A 20,937-nucleotide genomic window follows, 5' to 3' on the forward strand; every position below is an offset into this window, starting at 1 on the left:
CCTGCTATAGTTCTGCTTCAGCTCTGCTTCCGTGTGTGTGTGTGTGTGTGTGTGTTGTGAACCCGGATTTAGTGCTTCTTTGATTTCGTCTGATCATCTGGACCAATGTAATTTCACCTTGACATGAAGTCAGAAAGGGCCGCTGTTCCATGTGCTTTTTACGTATTATGTGCAATCAAACCAGTCCTGTTTATATGGGCACAGAGAAGTCAAGAGAAGTTTGCTGTCAATCATCAATAATGAAGAACTAGGAGGCCAGGCTACCGAGATAAACTGCGTTATTGCTGATGCGCTGATGTTCTCAGTCGATGTACCGGTTCATCCCAGAGCTGTTGAGTGGGGCTGAGGTCAGGGCAAGGGAATGCTGGAACAGGACAGGACCTTCCCTAAACTGTTGCTGGAAAGTCAAAAGCAAAGAAGTGAGGAGGGTTATTAATAGGGTGTCCACATACTTTTGTCCATGTAGTGTACCTATAATCCCTCCACCTGTGTGTGTGTGTGTGTATTTCGTGTGTGTGTATGTAAATATATACATATATTTCGTGTGTATAAATTATATATATATATATATATATATATATATATATATATATATATATATATATATATATACAGTATATGTATATATATATATGTATATGTGTGTGTGTGTGTATATATATATACAGTGTATCACAAAAGTGAGTACACCCCTCACATTTCTGCAAATATTTCATTATATCTTTTCATGGGACAACACTATAGACATGAAACTTAGATATAACTTAGAGTAGTCAGTGTACAACTTGTATAGCAGTGTAGATTTACTGTCTTCTGAAAATAACTCAACACACAGCCATTAATGTCTAAATAGCTGGCAACATAAGTGAGTACACCCCACAGTGAACATGTCCAAATTGTGCCCAAATGTGTCGTTGTCCCTCCCTGGTGTCATGTGTCAAGGTCCCAGGTGTAAATGGGGAGCAGGGCTGTTAAATTTGGTGTTTTGGGTACAATTCTCTCATACTGGCCACTGGATATTCAACATGGCACCTCATGGCAAAGAACTCTCTGAGGATGTGAGAAATAGAATTGTTGCTCTTCACAAAGATGGCCTGGGCTATAAGAAGATTGCTAACACCCTGAAACTGAGCTACAGCATGGTGGCCAAGGTCATACAGCGGTTTTCCAGGACAGGTTCCACTCGGAACAGGCTTCGCCAGCATCGACCAAAGAAGTTGAGTCCACGTGTTCGGCGTCATATCCAGAGGTTGGCTTTAAAAAATAGACACATGAGTGCTGCCAGCATTGCTGCAGAGGTTGAAGACGTGGGAGGTCAGCCTGTCAGTGCTCAGACCATACGCCGCACACTGCATCAACTCGGTCTGCATGGTCGTCATCCCAGAAGGAAGCTGACGCACAAGAAAGCCAGCAAACAGTTTGCTGAAGACAAGCAGTCCAAGAACATGGATTACTGGAATGCCCTGTGGTCTGACAAGACCAAGATAAACTTAAAGGCTCAGATGGTGTCCAGCATGTGTGGCGGCGCCCTGGTGAGAAGTACCAAGACAACTGTATCTTGCCTACAGTCAAGCATGGTGGTGGTAGCATCATGGTCTTGGGCTGCATGAGTGTTGCTGGCACTGGGGAGCTGCAGTTCATTGAGGGAAACATGAATTCCAACATGTACTGTGACATTCTGAAACAGAGCATGATCCCCTCCCTTCGAAAACTGGGCCTCATGGCAGTTTTCCAACAGGATAACGACCCCAAACACAACCTCTAAGATGACAACTGCCTTGCTGAGGAAGCTGAAGGTAAAGGTGATGGACTAAACCCAATTGAGCACCTGTGGCGCATCCTCAAGTGGAAGGTGGAGGAGTTCAAGGTGTCTAACATCCACCAGCTCCGTGATGTCATCATGGAGGAGTGGAAGAGGATTCCAGTAGCAACCTGTGCAGCTCTGGTGAATTCCATGCCCAGGAGGGTTAAGGCAGTGCTGGATAATAATGGTGGTCACACAAAATATTGACACTTTGGGCACAATTTGGACATGTTCACTGTGGGGTGTACTCACTTATGTTGCCAGCTATTTAGACATTAATGGCTGTGTGTTGAGTTATTTTCAGAAGACAGTAAATCTACACTGCTATACAAGTTGTACACTGACTACTCTAAGTTATATCCAAGTTTTATTTCTATAGTGTTGTCCCATGAAAAGATATAATAAAATATTTGCAGAAATGTGAGGGGTGTACTCACTTTTGTGATACACTGTATGTATATGTGTGTGTGTGTATATATATATATATATATATATATATATGTATATGTGTGTGTGTGTGTATATATATATATATATATATATGTATATGTGTGTGTGTGTGTATATATATATATATATATATATATATATGTATATGTGTGTGTGTGTGTATATATATATATTGTGTGTGTACATATATATGTATATATATTTCGCGTGTGTGTATATATATTTCGTGAGTGTGCGTGTGTATATTTCATGTGTGTGTGTGTGTGTGTGTGTGTGTGTGTGTGTGTGAGAGAGAGTGTGTGTGTGTGTGTATATATATATATATATTGTGTGTGTGTGTGTGAGCAGGTGTGAAGGTGTAACGGTCACTTCAGCCATGCGTGACCTCACACACACACCCTGTAACACGAGACCCCGACACGCCCGTCAGAGGAGCTGATCGATCGGTACTGAGGACCTGCCCACCTGACCCGTTGGGACCGGTGGGACAGGCGGGCGGAAAGTACCCGGGTCCACGTGAGGCAGCAGGAGTCGTTATGAACACTGATCCCTGCAAACCCTCGACCTCTGCAACACACACGGCGTCGTTTGTCGTAAACATACATCTGAGAGCTTTGAGGGCCTTGCTCAAGGGCCCAATTCATACCCAAAGGTCCACCCGCTAGGCGACCACTGTTCCATATGAGAAGCATCTTCATTTGTCTAATAAATAATTTTTTTTTATGCGTGTCTCAGCTCAGTAAGATGCTGGGGCTCAGAGCTTTAAGGGCCTTGCTCAGGGGCCCAATTCAAACCCACTAGGCGACCACTGTTCCATATGAGGAGTGTCTTTACTTGTCAAATTCAGGTCTGCACATGTGCAGTACAATAAAAAAATGTATACGTGTCCCATCTCGTATTTAAGCTGGGGTCAAGGCACAGCCAGGGGGTGAGAGGTCTGAGGGCCTTGCTCAGGGTCCCAATTCAAACCCAAAGGCCCACCCGCTAGGCGACCACTGTTCCATATGAGGAGCATCTTTATTTGTTAAATATACAGTAAGTCAGCACATGTGCAGTACTATAATTTATTCCCAAGTGTCCCGTCTCGTTTGGAAGCTCGGGTCATTGTATGGCGCCCCTGGAGCTGAGATTTTTAAGGGCCTTGCTCTAGGGCCCAATTCAAACCCAAAGCTTTATCCACTAGGCGACAACTGTTCCATATGCAGAATGCTGTTATATGCTGTTCCACATTAAGAGCGTCTTTGCTCAAGGTTCATCAACTAGGCTGCGCAGCCAGGAGCTGAGAGGTCTGAGGGCCTTGCTCAAGGGCCCAACAGTGGCTGCATGGTAGAGCCAGGATTTAAAACCAAAGCTCTACCCAAGAGGCTAGCACTGATTATTGTGTTAGTTTATTAACTGTGCTTAATAGAGCAGCCTGACCTAGGCAGTGTGGCTGTATGTTTATATCTTTGTTTACTTGTTTGTGGTTGCGAGCCAGTCACGACGGTCACAAGTTCTCACAGACATGCTCCAAACGCAACAGTGTGGAAACATTCCCAGAGTCGTGCACGAGGCTCATGGAGAGAGACGGAATAAAAGGTGGTGTGAGTTACGGCAGCCTCGTTTTTTTGGGTTCGGTAGCGTGAGTAAATCCGGGAGCGCTCCTGTCAGTCTGTTAACACCTCTCGCCCCTCGGCGCTGACGCCGGGCCTCTCTTTGTTATGACTGAGCGAGGGAGGAGGCGCGGCCCAGTGCGGCGGCGTGAACCGTACAGCGTGTATCGTCTGGAGTGCGCCGCTGAGCGCCGTGGTGATGGCGCTTCTGCTCGCCGCTCGTCGTCTCTTATGATTTTTATTGTAGCGCGTTCTGGCGTGTGGCGAGTGAAACTGGGTCAGGGAGGGAGGGAGGGGGCGCGGCTCGAGCCGTCTGGGCCTCTCGCTGTTCTGTGTTTCCTTCCTGCATGAACTGCGCGACGCGACCTTCCACCTCCCGTCTGACTCCGCCCGGGCGCACCGCAGGCCCCCGGGGTTAGCCGAAACTCTGCCTGCGTGCTGGCACACGATCGTCCGGGCAGAACACGGGGGGGGAAAAGTGAAAGTCGGGGAGGGAAGCGAACGCCAGGCTCGAGCGCCATGCCGGTGCTTTTGGCTGGGTCGGGACGGGCGTGACCGTGACTGTGGGCGCGGGCTGGCTCGCCCCTCGTCTGCGGCTCGTCTGCGGCTCCTGATTGGCTGACGGAGTTGTTTTTGAGGAGCGTGCGTGTCCGTGCCTGAAGCTCTCGCCGCTTTGTTCCGCCGCGCCATGCTAATAAAAGTTTGTGAGCTCAAAGAAGCGTAATGAGCGTCGCTAGTCGTGGTTCTTGCTAGCATGAGGCCGCGCCTTTTTTTTCCAATATATATTTACATATGTAGCATGTAGCGGACGCTTGTATCCAAAGCCGCGTTTAACTATGACTGAATATAATTGAGCATATTGAGGGTGAAGGGTTTTGTTTAGAGCAGTTTGGTGGTGGTGGGACTCGAACCAGCAACCATCTGATTACAAGTCCGGGTCCTTAACCGCTGAGCTACGACTGCCTGTCACGTGGTAAGCAGCAGGCTAGAACCAAACCTCACACCACACAATAACACACCGTTAGCATTTGAGGTACTGGGCTAGTAATCAGAAGGTTGTCGGTTCAAGCCCCATCATTGCCACTATCGGACCCCTGAGAAAGGCCCTTAACTCTCAAATGTAAATGCAAAAAGTGCCACCAGTTTTATGGCAGCGGTAAGCAGTTAAGGTACTGGACTAGTAATCAGAAGGTTGCTGGTTCAAGCCCCACCACCTACAAGTTGCCACTATTGGGCCCCTGAGAAAGGTCCCTAACTCTCAAATGTAAAGGCGACTGTACTAGTAATCAGAAGGTTGCTGGTTCAAGCCCCACCACCACCACCACCACCACCTCCAAGTTGCAACTGTTGGGCCCTTAAGCAAGGCCCTTAACTCTCAAATGCAAAGAGTTCCACCAGTTTTAGGCCAGTGGTAGCTAAGCAGTCAAGGTGCTGTACTAGTAATCAGAAGGTTGCAGGTTCAAGCCCCACCACCACCACAAGTTGCCACTGTTGGGCCCCTGAGCAAGGCCCTTAACTCTCAATTGTAAATGCAAAGAGTTCCACCAGTTTTAGGCCAGAGGTAGCTCAACAGTCAAGGTGCTGTTCTAGTAATCAGATGGTGACCGGTTCAAGTCCCACCACCACCACCATCACAAGTTGCCACTGTTGGGCCCCTGAGCAAGGCCCTTAACTCTTAATTGCTTGTATTGTATTGTATTGTATTCAGTCATAATTGTAAATGTAAACGTAATGTAAATGCAGTAGACGACCACTTCTTTTTACCCGCACTGGGTGGATTCATGTAGAGATCCGTATCGCGCACAGAGAGTCACATTATTCCTGTGCAGCACCATCGACCACCAGCAGAGGTCGTAATTGCAGCAGTTATAATGAAACCCCTCTCCCAGCTGAGATTCGAAGCGGAGGTGTGCCCCCCGAGTGCCCGTGTTAGGCCGGCTACCCCGCCCAACGCTCACATGTTGAAGTAGTAGTACTCTTTCCCTTCATCGCCGGTCGTAGCTACTGACTTTCGCTCCCCGTCTCAAGCCTGGCGAGTTCCCTTACCTAGTCAGTGAGTCTGTAGTTTCATCCTCCTCTACTCCTGTCTTTTGAGCTTCGTGGTTTGTCTGTATGACCTCGCGTGCCGCTCCGCATTCATGCTTCTGTGATTGGGCTGAATTCTTCTCAGCATCGATTCGTTATACGCCGGACGCGCCCGGCCGTACCGATAGCCCTCACAAAGGAGCGCGCTATTCACGGCGGAGCGATCGAACACGGACGAGCTCTGGATTTCGCCCGAGCTTTGAAGCTGAAGGAATGTAAAAAACGTGGAACGATTTCCCGGAGACTCGGCGTGTTCGTCCGCGTTCTTATCCGCTCAGATCGGCTCTGATTAGATTCTCTCTCTCTGATGGTGGCGTGGAGATAAAAACGCTCCTCTGTAAGGTCCACCCAGCTGGCACGGACCCGCCGCCGTGCCCTCTCACGCGAGGACGCATCTGGAGAGACTCGCGCCGTCCCCGTGTCCCCCCCCCCCCGCCCTCAGTTTCCCTTTTCTGTTTACAGTCGCCGCTTCCTCTCTGAGCGAGGGCGGAGTCACTGGCCTCACGTCCGTCTGCTCGTCTGCTTCCTCCAGACGAGAGGAGATCCCGAGAGATCCGTAGCAGCGCGGTCCATTTTATCAGCTCCACTTACCATATAGAAGCACTTTGTAGTTCTACAATTACTGACTGTAGTCCATCTGTTTCTCTGCATGCTTTGTTAGCCCCCTTTCACCCTGTTCTTCAATGGTCAGGACCCCCACAGGACCACTACAGAGCAGGTATTATTTAGGTGGTGGATCATTCTCAGCACTGCAGTGACACTGACTTGGTGGTGGTGTGTTAGTGTGTGTTGTGCTGGTATGAGTGGATCAGACACAGCAGCGCTGCTGGAGTTTTTAAATACCGTGTCCACTCACTGTCCACTCTATTAGACACTCCTACCTAGTTGGTCCACCTTGTAGATGTAAAGTCAGAGACGATCGCTCATCTATTGCTGCTGTTTGAGTCGGTCATCTTCTAGACCTTCATCAGTGGCCACAGGACGCTGCCCACGGGGCGCTGTTGGCTGGATATGTTTGGTTGGTGGACTATTCTCAGTCCAGCAGTGACAGTGAGGTGTTTAAAAACTCCAGCAGCGCTGCTGTGTCTGATCCACTCATACCAGCACAACACACACTAACACACCACCACCATGTCAGTGTCACTGCAGTGCTGAGAATGATCCACCACCTAAATAATACCTGCTCTGTGGTGGTCCTGTGGGGGTCCTGACCATTGAAGAACAGGGTGAAAGGGGCTAACAAAGCATGCAGAGAAACAGATGGACTACAGTCAGTAATTGTAGAACTACAAAGTGCTTCTATATGGTAAGTGGAGCTGATAAAACAGACAGTGAGTGTAGCTATTAAAATCTATGTGGCCAAAATTATAGACACCTGACCTTAAGCTTGTTGTTTATTCTATTAATAAACTATTTTGAGGGTATAACAGGCTCAGCTCGGCTCGTTCAGTCAGAATAGTTTGTGAGGTCAGACACTGAGATTGGATGACTGGGTTCCTCCCAGCCAGCGCCTTGTTTTGAATTCATTCATTCATTCATTCATGGTCTGTTTTACCACCGTTTTATCCTGGTCAAGGTCGCAGTGGGTACAGTTCACTAGGCGAAAGGTAGGAAACACCTCAGACAGGTGCCAGTACATTACAGTACATCACACCCACACTGTGGGAGGAAACCGAAAACCCACAGAGACATGGGGAGAACATGCAAGGACCGCTCAACCTGGGAATCGAACCCATGACCTTCTTGCTATCAAAGGCAAAAAAGCAAAAGTGACAAAGCGAGACGTCTGGTTTAGTCATAATTTAAAAAATTTCCAGCGTGTTTGTTTATACACGAACGATTCGGGGAGTTACGTCAAGGCCGCCCGCGTATCTGTCTCACATCTGGAGGGGACGGGGTTCCCCTCCGTGTACCCCCCATCGCCTCCTGGTCTGAGATCAGCTCCTGTTGTAACATCTGGGTCAAGGGGGCGAGTATCGACGAGCTAAATGACGGGTGAAGACGTGAAGAGCGCTGCTCGTGGTGGACTGGAGTCGCCGTGGTTTTTTTTTGTTTGTTTGTTTTTACCTGATCGCGCGTCTGTGATCAACACACACACACACACACACACACACACACACACACACACACACACGGCAGACGTTTCGAGTTCAGTTGGTGAACAAAGCATGGAAACGAGCCGCCGTAGATTTCCAGCGCAGCCTCTTTTCCGCTCCAGTCGGGTTTGAACCCCAAGATAAGAATGCGCGGGCGGTTGTTGTGTGCGTGAGGCGCCGAGCCTCTCATGGAACTTCTCTGTGCCCCCGTGGCTGCGTGTTTGTGAAGCGTCACGCGTGTTCGGGGTGGAAGCGAGTGGGAGTCTGCGTCTACGTAACAGAATCTGATCGGCGCGACTTCCTGCTGGGTGTCAGACTTCACAGGGGGCGTCTGGCGCGCCCCACAGACGGGCGCAGCGCTGCGTTTGTGCTTTACACCAATCAAACGCAGCGCCTGAAGTACAGAGGGATAATTTTAGACCGGATGATGATGCGAGCAGATGATCTTTAATAGTTTATAGATTCAGGTTCTAATTCTGTAGACGCGTGTTGTGCTGCTGTGCCAGTAGTGATGTTATCATCCTGTATCCTGTCCTGGGACTCGGCAGGATGTCGGCTCCGTCCCTCCCCCCGCTCGCTGATTTGGGGTTCGTTCCGGCTCGCTGTAAATTAAAGCCCGGGGATCCCGAGGTTCGGTCGGGGTGACAGCGCCGCCCCGCCTCCTTCCATTCTTTCAGTTCTCGTCCCTGCGTGGCGGCTGGGATTTTGGGGTCACGTGAGCGCGACTGGCGTGGACAATGGGTGCACTGTACCGCCGTTCCCCCGTCGTTCCTCCCGCCGGGTCCGAGACTGAGACATTTCGGTCGATACGTCCCGTGTCTCCCGTTTCTTCCACGGCTTGGTGTGTGTGTGTGTGTGTGTGTGTGTGTGTGTGTGTGTGTGTGTGTGTGTGTGTGTGTGTGTGTGTGTGTGTGTGTGTCTCTGTGTGTGTGTGTGTGTGTCTGTGTGTGTGTGTGTGTCTGTCTGTGTGTGTGTGTGTGTGTGTGTCTGTGTGTGTGTGTGTGTCTGTGTGTGTGTGTGTGTCTGTGTGTCTGTGTGTCTGTGTGTGTGTGTGTGTGTGTGTGTGTGTGTGTGTGTGTGTGGTGAGAAAGCTTGGCCGCTTGATCTCTCGATCAAGTTTCGGCTCGCCGAGGTGACGACGGACGCTCCCGTTTCCTCTCCAGGGGTTTGGACAAGAGGGGCGAGCAAACGTCAGGCGCTGTTTTGTTCACATCATATTTTTTCTCCCAGTTTAGTCATAGCCAGTTCCTCTTTCTCTGCTGGAGACCCCGATGGCGTATGAGGAGGGTATATTCTCCTGACACGCCCTCCCTCCGACGCGTTCGTGCTACACCGAACCCTTCTTATTCGCCCGTACTTCGTAGGTCAGTCTTGCGCATGGAGAGTCACACGCTGATCTCCACCTTTCTCCACTTCTGTACAGGCACCTCAGGCTACTAACCAGGGTCCTTACACAGTCTCGAAGACCCCGCCCATTTTTTTTTTTTTTTTAGTCCGGCCTTTTCCCACCCAGCAGACTAGTAGCGGACTTGAAAGATTTCGAGTTTAGGGGATGTTGAGTTACAAGGTACCGCTGTATATATATAACATTACAATATACACTGATCAGCCATAACATTAAAACCACCACCTGTCCATTTTATCAGCTCCACTTACCATATAGAAGCACTTTGTAGTTCTACAATTACTGACTGTAGTCCATCTGTTTCTCTACATGCTTTGTTAGCCCCCTTTCATGCTGTTCTTCAATAGTCAGGGCCTCCACAGGACCACCACAGAGCAGGTATTATTTGGGTGGTGGATCATTCTCAGCACTGCAGTCAGTAGTCAGATGGACTACAGTCAGTAATTGTAGAACTACAAAGTGCTTCTATATGGTAAGTGGAGCTGATAAAATGGACAGTGAGTGTAGAAACAAGGAGGTGGTTTTAATGTTATGGCTGATCGGTGTATATCATGTGATTAAGCTCTTGGTTTAATTCCAGTTCCAAAATCCCGCTACCCTTGAACCCGGGGAACAGTTGCCGCACTGGGAGCGCATTGCTAAACAGGTCGCGACGCCAAAGTCCTACCGGTTTTCGTTTTGTTGATATTTTTAGCTCTGAGGCGCTAACGGTTTCGGTGCTGTGACTCCTCAGATAAGGCTGATGGATGAGCGGAGCAGCTCAGCGGAAGTATCGCTCTGAACTGGGCGTGTCCCAATCAGCCCACACCAGAGCCCCGGAAAGAGAGACGTGTGTGTGTGTGTGTGTGTGTGTGTGCTCTTCTGAGAAGCTTCTCACTTTAAAGACTTTGAAACATGTCTGTGGGAATTTGTGCCCATTCAAGTCAAAACATGACCGCGTTTGTGTGTTCCGCTTCGTTCCAGCGCTGTTGAGAGGTCGTGGCTCTGTGCGGGTCGCTGGAGCTGGCTTTGTGAACAGGATGGACCTTCCCTAAACTGTTGCTGCGCACACACACACAAACGCACACACACACCTTTTTGACCCCATAATCCTCCAGGTGAATGCTCCAGGAAGCGTTTAGTCGATGACTGATGTGGAAACGAGTTCTTCACGTTAACTAAACTGTTTTCATTCCAGTCTGAGTGGCAGCAGCTGCTTTCAGGGTGTGTGTGTGTGCGTGTGTGCATGTGTGCGTGTGTGTGCGTGTGTGTGTGTGTGCGCGTGTGTGTGTGTGCGTGCGTGTGCGCGTGTGTGTGTGTGCGTGCGTGTGCGCGTGTGTGTGTGTGTGCGCCGGGTCTGTTAATGGTTTCAGCACGTCATTCAAGACTGCAAAAATGTTACACCTCTAGTGTAGTAATCTTATCACAGAAGCTAATGTAAGCTCGCCTCCACACACACACACACACACACACACACACACACATACACACACACATACACACACACACACACATACACACACACACACACTCGCTATATACAGCCAGAAGTATGTGGACGCCCCTCCGACTGATTGAATTTACATTTAGTAGTCGTTTCTGCCTCATTCGCTGCTAACAAGTGTATGTAACTGATAGAAGGTAAATGATGAGCCTTTAACATTGTGCCAACAGTTTGGGGAAGTCCCCTCTCTGTTTCAGCATGATTACACCCCTGAGCACACAGGTACACAGCTAGGGGGCGCTAGAGGGGTGGTGCGGTCCCAACTGCAAGTAAAAAAAAAAAACTCAGTAGACTGGTTCTAACATCCCAACATGAGCAGCAGGACAGTGAAGATCTGATGTGGATGAAGTCTCGGCAGGCACAATCCTGACCGGTTATGACCAGTTCTGTCGGGTTCTGACCAGTTCTGAAAAGTCCTGACCAGTTCTGATGTGGATGAAGTCTCGGCAGACACTAACCTGACCAGTTCTGGATAGTTCTAACCAGTTCTAAAAAGTCCTGACCAGTTCTGAAAAGTCCTGACCAGTTCTGAAAAGTCCTGACCAGTTCTGACCAGTTCTTACCGGTCCTGACCACTTCTAACCACTTCTGACCAGTTCTGATGTGGATGAAGTCTCTGTGTACACGATTCTGACCAGTCCTGACCAGTTCTGAAAAGTCCTGACCAGTTCTGATCAGTTCTTACTGGTCCTGACCACTTCTGACCAGTTCTTATGTGGATAAAGTCTCGGTGTATGTGGTTCTAACCAGTTCTGATGTGGATGAGGTCTCGGCAGACACGGTCCTGACCAGTTCTGACCGATTCTGGCAGGTCCTGACCAGTTCTTAAAAGTCCTGACAAGTCCTAATCAGTTCTGACCGGTTCTGACCAGTCCTGACCACTTCTAACCACTTCTGACCAGTTCTGATGTGGATGAAGTCTCTGTGTACACGGTTCTGACCAGTCCTGACCAGTTCTGAAAAGTCCTGGCCAGTTCTGATTTGGATGAAGTCTCGGTGTACGTGGTTCTGACCAGTCCTGACCAGTTCTTAAAAGTCCTGACCAGTTCTGACCAGTTCTGATGTGGATGAAGTCTCAGCAGGCGCAGTCCTGACCAGTTCTGACCCATTCAAATCAGTCCTGACCAGTTCTGACTGGTTCTAACCAGTTCTGGCCAGTCCTGACCAGTTATGATGTGGATGAAGTCTCAGCAGATGCGGTCCTGACCAGTTCTGGCGGGTTCTAACTAGTTCTGACCAGTTCTGATGTGGTTGCAGTCTCGGCAGACGCGGTCCTGACCAGTCCTGATGTCAGGAAGTGTGTGTAATTGGTTTTAATGCGCCGGTGCGAGCGCGAGTCTCTCGGAGGATTCAGGCTCCGTCCATTAGCATCTCTGCAGCTTTTAGGTTGCGCGTCTGAGTGCTACGTTTATAGGAGCTTGTGGCGTTTGGGGAACGGAGGTGATTAGCCGTGGCTAGTGGCTGAAGGTCAGACCGTGCTGTCGAGGTACGCAGGGTTACTCCCTAAACTAACTCCGACTGTTATTTTCCTGCTTAGTCTGTGGCCATCGAATGACCGGCTAGCACATGTGGCGGACCACTTCTCTTCACCCGTCGGAGGTCTCTGGTGCACACCCGAAGCTCAAACCCGTCTTGACCCCCTACATTCAAGGGTTCAGCGGTGCTATCGGCTAATGTCCGACTAATGTCCGAGGCAGGGCGGGTGAACCAGTTCTGACCGGTTCTGACCAGTCCTGAAAAGTCCTGACCAGTTCTAATGTGGACATGAAAAATCCATAAACGACTCGGGTCTGTGCCGTCAACCTGGTGATGATGGGGCTTAAACCGGCAACCTTATGATTACTAGTCCAGTAGCTCAACCGCTGAGCTAGAGCTGCTTATAGAACTATAAAAGTAGGAGTCTGACTGCACCCATCACACAGTGCGTGGATCAGTGGGGTCCTGACAAGTTGTGATCCAAGGACCATCAAAACTGTCCACAGTCAAGCAAGCTTTATATCACCATAAACCTAAAGGCCTCATAGCTTGTAAATCTATGCTGAAAACTGTACCTGGTGCTATGCTATACCAGTTCTGACCAGTCCTGACCAGTTCTGATGTGGATGAAGTCTCGTCAAACGCGGTCCTGACCAGTTCTGACCAGTTTTGATGTGGATGAAGTCTCGTCAGACACTGTCCTGACCAGTTCTGATCGATTCTGACCAGTCCTAATCAGTTCTGATGTGGATGAAGTCTCAGCAGACACGGTCCTGACCAGTTTTGACTGATTCTGACCAGTTCTGACCAGTCCTGACCAGTTCTGATGTGGATGAAGTCTCAGCAGACGCAGTCCTGACTCAGTCCCACTGCCCCACACATGGGTCACATGGTTTTGTTTGGATCGCAGCGTGTGGGTTTAGTTCTCGGACTGGTTCTGCTGGATCTTCAGCTGCTTAAACACTCCTGTGGGGTGGACTGTGCTGGCCAACACACACACACACACACACACACACACACACTGCGCTGGCCGCTCACACACAGCTGTGTGTTCTGCTGTGGTTTTTGGACGGAGCTGAACAGGATCAGGTTTCAGCTCGGCTTGTTCCTCTGGGCTCGTGGCGCTCGGCGTTCGTCAGGCTGGCGTCCGCGCCACACACACACACACTCACACACACACACTCTCTCTCACACACACACACTCACACACACACTCACACACACACACCGAGCTCTTGCCGTATTCTGAAGTTGTTAATTTATTTATATGGGAAACCACACTGCCTAAGCCATTGAGGGTAAAGGGCTTCGCTCAAGGGCACAACTGTGGCGACCTGGCAGTGGTGGGGCTTGAACCAGCGACCTTTTGATTACTAGTCGAGTACCTAGCTAGTAAAGTTAGAAGGGGTGTCCACATACTTTTGCAGCAAAACTACAATTAGCACACCAATGCGAGTTTAAGTGACACCCGAGAGCATCGTTATATCGGCCCTAATTGCCACCTCACCCCTCTTGATGCCCGGGCCCTGATGCCTGGCGGTGTCGGGTTGGGCTTTGTTGTGTGATTGGCACGCGGGTCGGGGTGACGCGCGCTGCCAGGGCTCGTGGGTAATGATGCAGGTGAGCGATCACCGAGAGGAGCGCTCGTTACCTCTCTGACAGTTAAAGGAGCGCCCGGCCTGCCAGCGTGTCCGGTGCCAGCTGATGTATATTTATGAAGCTTGTTAGAGACGGCGTGGCGTGTGTGCGTACGTGTGCGTACGTGTGTGTGTGTGTGTGTGTGTGTGTGTGTGTGTGTGTGTGTGTGTGAGTGTGTGAGGGGGGCACACAGACAGAGACGCGGGAGACAGACAGGATGTAGCGTAAGCTTTTCTTCCTCTACATTTAGAACATCATGCGCCAGCCAAATTGCCATCTGTGCCAACTGTTCCTGCCTGTTTGGCATCTGTAGTGGATTTACAATTACCATTAACTCCAGACTTGCGTACACTATGGGTTCAAAAGTATTTGGACGCCTGAGCGTGAGCTTGTCGGACGTCTGCGTGATCTGTCCAGCTAGAACGACATCGGCTCATCTGAGAAGCTTCACGCTTTGAAGACTTTTATAGTGCGTCTGTGGGAATTTGTGCCAATTAAGTAAAGAGATGGCAGCATTCGTATGGTTGTTAATGTTCCGGTTCGTTCCAGATCCCTTTCTGCAACAGAGACAGAAGGTCCTTCCCTAAGCTGTTGCCGTGCAGTCAGAAGCACTTTATTTCCTTTACATCATTGATTCATCACTTCAGCACTTAGAAGGGGCGTCCCAATACTTTGGTCCATATAGTGTATCAGCCTCGCTCTTTTAGGAAGGTTTTGGAAAAGAGTGTGTTTGGAGTGTGTCTGTGGGAATTTGTGCCGATTAAAAAAAACAGCCTGCAGTGTGACTAAAGATATTAAAGGATGTGGGCAAAGGGTGTCAATTCATCACAGGTTATTACACACACTCGCACCTCGCACACAAGCGTGAGTGTGTGAGTGTGTATCTGAGTGTGCAAGCGTGAGTGTGTAAGCGTGAGTGTGCAAGTGTGAGTGTGTATCTGAGTGCAAGCGTGAGTGTGCAAGTGTGAGTGTGTATCTGAGTGTGCAAGCATGAGTGTGTGAGTGTGCAAGCATGTGTGTGTGTGAGTGTGTATCTGAGTGTGCAAGCGTGAGTGTGTAAGTGTGAGTGTGTATCTGAGTGTGCAAGCATGAGTGTGTGAGTGTGCAAGCGTGAGTGTGCAAGCGTGAGTGAGTGTGTGAGTGAGTGTGTATGTGTGAGTGAGTGAGTGTGTGTGAGTGAGTGTGTAAGTGTGAGTGAGTGTGTATGTGTGAGTATGTGAATGCGTGTGTGAGTGTGTGTGCGTAAACATTAGTGCGTGTGTGTGTAAGCCTGAGTGTGTGTGCAAGTGTGTGTGTATGTTTAAATCCCAGCTGTCAGGCAGCTTTGCCCGGTACATGATTCAGGATTGTGGTCTGGCATTAATACCCTCCTCACTGGCAGGTGCCACTTTCAGGAGGGCACCGCAGGACGCTCGTACAGTCGTGTGTTTGCACCATAGTGCCACTCGCACGCCCGCTCTCACACACTCTCATACGCTCTCGCACTCAGTTGTGAAAATATTTGCAGCAGCTGTGAGAGGAGAAACGAGAAGTTCATTCTGGCTGGGTGATGCCCTCGCTGTACCCGCTCGGTGCCCCCACACCCACCCAGTGTGTGTACAGGGCGGGAAATAAAGAAAAGCAGGAAACTTAATCTGATTTTTTTTTCTTTTCCAGCGTTTTTACTTTTTATTTTTTTATTTTGTTTTTTTCAGCCGTTTTTCTCTCGTCACTTTTTTCCCTTTTTTATCGTTCAGTTTTCCTGTGATCTCGAGCACATTCAGCCTCTGGAGTGAAAAATAACCAACAACCTTCTGTACTATAAATAACCTCCTGTCTCTCCTTCCTGTCTTTCTCTCTTCTTTCCTCTTTATCTTCCTTTCCTGTCTTTAGTCCCCCCCCCCCCCCCCCCGTCTCCCTTTACTGTTTTTTCTCCTTTCTTCCTGTCTCCCTTCTTGTCTCTTTCTTTCTTGCTTCATTTGTCTTCCTGCCGTCTTTCCTTCCTGTCTTTCTTGACTCCTGTCTTCGCTTTTCATGTCTGTCTTCCTTCCTTTCTTCCTTCCATCTCTCCTTCATGTCTTCCTAACTATTTTCCATTCCTCCTTCTGGTCTTCCTTTTCTTATCTTTCTTGACTCCTGTCCTCCTTCCTTCCTTCCTCACTTACTTCCTGCCATACTTTCTTTCCCTCCCATCTTCCTTTCCTGTCTTTCTTCCTTCCTTAATTACTTACTTCCTGCAAACCCTTTCTTTCCCTCCTTCCTGTCTTCCTTTTCTTGTTTTTCTCATTTTCTTCCTTCCTCACTTACTTCCTGCCATACTTTCTTTCCCTCCTGTCTTCCTTTCATGTCTTCCTTTCTTCTTTTTTACTGCCATCCTTTCTTTCCCTTTTGTCTTCCTTTTCCTGTCTTTCTTTATTTCTTTCTTTCCTTCATTCATGTCTTTCTTCCTTCTTTTAATTTTTCCCTCCTGTCTTCCTTTTCATGTCTTTCTTTCTTTTTTCTATCTCTCCTTCCTTCCTTCCTTACTTTCCTCCTGTCTCTCCTTCCTGTCTTCCTTTTCTTGTTATTCTTACTTTCTTTGTTCCTGCCCCTTTGTCTTCCTTTCCTGTCTTCCTTCCTTATTTACTTCCTGCCACCCTTTCTTTCCCTCATCTCTTCCTTTCCTGCCTTTCTTATTTTCTTCCTTCATTTCCTTATTCGTCTTCCTTCCGTCTTTCCCTCCTGTCTTCCTTTTCCCACGTTTTCTTCCTTCCTTCTTTCTTTCTTTACTTACTTCCTGCCATCCTTCCTGCCTTCCTTTCTTTGTTCATGTCTTCCTTCTTTCTTATTTCACCTTTCTGTATTCTTGTGAACGCGCCTCTGTCTCTCGAGTGAAAAATAACCTCTGGCTTTAATAACTTCTTTTTCTACAGGTGCCAACCTGATCTTTTCTTTCTTTCCTTTATTCATGTCTTCCTTCCTTTCTTCTTTCTTTTCTTGTCTATTCCCGTCTGTATTTCTTGCCCTCTCATGGACACGCCCTGAGTCGGTCTCTCTGTAAGGAAACAGAACCCACTGCTCGTTTCCAGTGTGTGCCAGCCTGGTACCTTTCACATTTAATGAGCATCCTGGGGGGGCGACCGGGTGTCTGTCTGCCCGGATCACCAGACAGGACGTGTGTTTGTGTGTTTGTGTTTTTAGCTGCTGAGAGACTTGATGTCAACAATAATGATTATTATACGGTAATAAACTGGTTTATGTCCAGTAACAGAGGGACAGCAGGACTGTTCAGGACACGCCCGGATCTTTTTATACAGACTGGACGACAGGTCTCAAGTCTCGTTTCCTCTATCTGACGATCCTTCTGCTCTACACTTCCTGTTTCCTTGATCTAAAGATCTAGCTCAGAATTTCCGAGGGAAGAGCCGAGTCTGTAGGGTCCGTCCTTAAATGTGGCCAAAATTATGTGGACACTCGGTTGCAAGCTTGTTAGAAATCACTGATAATGAGATTCAAGCAGGTTCAATGCAGTTCAGTTCGGTGCTCAGTGCCCCAGACGTTTGCTGACGGGCATAACATTGACGTTTGAACATCACTACTGGAATCTCCGAACACGTCAGCAGTTCAGGCTCAGTGTTTCCAAACCATGAGAGAAAAGAAATGAATCATCTCGAGATTCTGATGTTACGCAGCTCGACCACAAGCAGGAAGGAAAACTCGGGTTCAGATGTGATCACAGAGCCGCCCGGTTTGCAGGTCTCTGCTTGGCACAGTTGGCGTCTTGCTGATGTGTCGTTTTTTATCCAGGGTTTCCCAGTCGCTGTTCCCTTATGAACACTGTGCTTATCTTCCACTTCATTTTTTATGCATTTCCCCCCCCAATTCTCCGCCCAATTTAGTCGTATCCAATTCCCTGCTTGTATTCCACCTCTGCTGCTGCACCCTGTGACTAACACACGCCCCATCCGACATGTGCACAGTGACGGGGATCTGTATAGCACATGCAGAGCATGCAGTTCATCGTTCAGCCAGCAGAGGTCAGAATAGCAGCAATCACACCTTGAAACAAGCCAGATGTTGTCTGTGTAGGTGCCCGGCTGGCACTGGTGTGCTTTATTGCACAGTGGGCTTGTGCTTGGCATTTCTCATGTTTGACCACTACACTGCCACATTGTCGTTGCTGGATGCCTTTAATTTTGGACTTAAGTGCTTCAGTATGTTTGTTTATTTATTTATTTATCTTATTTAACCAGGCAAGACATTAAGAACAAGTTCTTATTTACAGTGACAGCCTATCTGGGGCCAAGGAGCGCTTGAGTGCTGGTGTTTCTGGTGCCCCGTGTGAGGACACGAATATTAAAGTACTAATAATTATTATTATTATTAAAATAAGGACCTCCTGGTCCATCCACGAAGCTCCAGGAAGGTTAGAGGACCCCAGAGGTGCGCCAGCCTCCGGTGGAAAGGAGCCACTGTGTTTTTGTGGTGTGGCGAGGCTTTGCCAGAGGATTCGGATGTGGCCGGAACACATTTGCACCAGCTGTGGGGACTTTAAACGTGTTTGGGTGGCACGGAACGCTTCCTGTGTGCCACCCTGGAGAGGCAAACGCCTCCAAGCCCCTCCACATCGATTACATCTGGATGTTCTACTCCCTACATCTCCTAAACATCTCATGTTGGTTCTCATGTTGGACAAAAGTATTGGGACACCCCTTCTATTTACTGAAATCACATGTTTCAGCCACAGAGCTGTAATAAATCAATGCGTAACTTTGCAGCAACAGTTTAGGGAAGGCCCCTCCGCTGTTGTGGTATGACTGCACCCCTGCACAAAGCAAAGCTGTATACCTTTGTGGAAAATACCACAAAGTATAGATCACAAAATTAATGACACTTACAGCCCCAAATCATAAATAAAAGTTGGGACGGTCAATAAAAAGTGCAGTTTATTTTATTTTATTTGACTTTATTTGATTGCAGACAGCAAGAACTCAAGGTGTTTCATGTTTAGTCGGTCAGCTTCATGTTATCTCTTAATAAACGTCCATTCCTGCATTTCAGGCCTGCGACACCTTCCAAAAAAAGTTGGGACGGGTGAAACTTAGGGTTAGTATAGAGGTAAATAAATAATAATAATAAATATTTGACATGTTTAAGTCATGATTTGGTACAAAAGCAGCGTCCATAAAAGACTGAGACTTTGAGGAGCAAAGTTGAACCTTTGGGATTGGAAGGGATTTGCATATTTCTCCCTCTACAGTGCATAATATCATTAAATGATTAAAGGAATATGGATGTATTTTGGTGCGCAAAGGGCAAGATCGCGAGCCTGAGCTGAACCACGCGATCTCCGAGCCCTCAGGCGTCACCGCATCCAGAACCGTCGGTCATCGTCAGCTGAGAGAAGCACACGAGAAGGAACAGAAATGTTACTGAGTGGTAAATGCTTTGCCGTCCCAACTTTTTTGGAACATGTTGCAGGTCCGGTATGCAGGAATGGATGTTTATTAACAAATCAAATGAAGTCAACCAGACAGAACTTTAAATAGTCCAAAAAGTCCATTTAAATATAAAGAAAACTGCAATTTTTAAAAATTTGCACTTCCAATACCGTCCCAACTTTTTCTGACTTGGGGTTGTAATCAAATTCGGCACTTTAGGACTCCCGTGCCTGAGTGTGTGAAGCTGTAGGCGTATGCAGCACCGTTTCTGATTATAAAGATCAAGTTTTTTTTGGATGATCTCGGATTTTTCCGGGTCCGTGCTGCATTCGTGAGCTTTCCGGACATTGTAGAAAGTGTAGAAATTGTTTGTAAAATTCAGTTTCCCGCTCGGTTCTGCCGCCGCTGCTGCTGCATTTGCTTTTTTGCGTGTCACGTCATGGGCAGGAATCCAAACCAAACGAGCTCTGAAGTGCACCTCGAGGGGACGAGTGGGCGAGGCGAGGTGAGCCAAAATAAATAAACACCGGTGGATGATTCACTGACTGACGCTTGTTTTTTTAAGCTACTGTTGGTGTGCTGGATTAAAACCGACCGCACGACTGAACACGCTGACCGAGCTCCGGGATAATCGGACTGTGTGGTCAAAACTATGTGGACGCCGCATGACAAAAACGAACTGTACTAAAGCAGATCGACCTCTGAGTGATCTTGTTAGCCAGGGATCGCTATATTTGAAGTGATTTGGTGATGTACGAAGTTCTAAGCGTGTCGTGGCCTCTTCATTTCTTCTTAGTGGTTCTGGTCATGTGACTGACGGACTTCTCTGTGCCCATATAAATAGGCTTAGATCTACTGCACTCATTACAGTAGGAAGTGGAAGAGTGTTCTAGTGGCAAAGTTGGGAAGAAAACCAGAATGATCACATCAGGCTTAAAGAAAACACACACACACACACACACCTCCCATAAAATAGATGAACATGTGCCACTCTTTACAGTCAAGCAAGCTTCATATTGCACATGGCTAACAAGTCGTAATATCTTGTGTGTGTGTGTGTAGAACCATTGGTGTTGCACTCTTAAACATCTCTGTCATTAGAACAAATCTCTGCATGTTAAGTGAAGCCCTGAGTTGCCCTCATGCCCACACTGGGTGCCGATCGATGCCACATGAACGTGTGTGTGTGTGTGTTTGGGCAGCTGATTGAGGGGTAGGGGTTGATTTGGAGATGGTAACAGGAAGTGTAAGGTAATTGCTCGGTACCTGCCAGCCTGCCGTGTCGTGCTCCAGGGGTTCTGTGACAGCGTCATGCTTTCAGGGGTTCTGACACACACACACACACACACACAGTTGCACAATTATAGTCGTCCCTTGTTGATGGATCCTGCCATTCAGCATTAGAGCAACGTGGTCCTGCTAATTTGTAATTGTGTGTGTGTGTGTGTGTGTGTGTGTGTGTGTGTGTGTGTGCTGATGGAGGTTTATAACGAGCAGCTTCTGTCGGTG

At 48.3% G+C, this 20,937-nt stretch overlaps 1 protein-coding gene across 1 annotated transcript in view; it reads left to right on the forward strand.

Annotated features, from left to right (window-relative positions):
* jarid2b (jumonji and AT-rich interaction domain containing 2b) overlaps nt 1-20,937 on the forward strand; it is a 74,985-nt gene that overhangs the window by 11,806 nt on the left and 42,242 nt on the right. The gene's annotated exons all lie outside the window — the stretch shown is intronic.

Source organism: Trichomycterus rosablanca, chromosome 2, assembly GCF_030014385.1.
Source record: "Trichomycterus rosablanca isolate fTriRos1 chromosome 2, fTriRos1.hap1, whole genome shotgun sequence".
NCBI classification, from domain to species: Eukaryota; Metazoa; Chordata; class Actinopteri; order Siluriformes; family Trichomycteridae; genus Trichomycterus; species Trichomycterus rosablanca.